Genomic DNA, 518 nt, shown 5'->3' on the forward strand with positions numbered 1-518 from the left:
GAGTGGTCAAGCAAACCACCAACCTGTGAACGTGAGTTGAATTTATGCCGAGGAACATTTACAGATGCTGTTCAAATCTGCTTAAATTATTCATGCTTTCCTTTGACATGTCTGTGAATCTTTTTGCAGTTGTTCAATGTCCAGAGCTGACCAAACCACAGGAAGGCATAATGCACTGCCAAAATCCCATGGGCCGGTTCAGCTACCAATCCACCTGTGAGTTTATGTGTGAAGAAGGATACACGCTGCGAGACTCCAGCTCTTCAACACTGTTCTGTGGGGCAACTGGACGCTGGAATGATTCACAACCCACTTGTGAAAGTAAGAAGAGTCAGGATTTACTAAGGAAAACACTTTTGAAAGTAGTTCAGCAACAGTTCTGCTCTTTAACATCTCTGCTCTTGGAGTTTAATGATGATCCCCTTTTTCTGATTTTCAGTTATAAAATGCAAACCGGAGGACGGCACCCCACCAGATCATGCTATTATCCAGTGCTCTCATCCTCATGAAGACTTCTC

General features: G+C 43.6%; 1 long non-coding RNA gene across 1 annotated transcript; it reads left to right on the plus strand.

The window, feature by feature from the left end:
- On the plus strand, positions 1-518 carry LOC107734932 (uncharacterized). The gene is made up of 3 exons (XR_001639226.1): positions 1-31; positions 130-321; positions 440-518. It is a non-coding gene; the product is annotated as an uncharacterized LOC107734932 (long non-coding RNA).

This window comes from Sinocyclocheilus rhinocerous, unplaced genomic scaffold (genome assembly GCF_001515625.1).
Source record: "Sinocyclocheilus rhinocerous isolate Xijiao unplaced genomic scaffold, SAMN03320098_v1.1 C35538394, whole genome shotgun sequence".
Taxonomy (NCBI): domain Eukaryota; kingdom Metazoa; phylum Chordata; class Actinopteri; order Cypriniformes; family Cyprinidae; genus Sinocyclocheilus; species Sinocyclocheilus rhinocerous.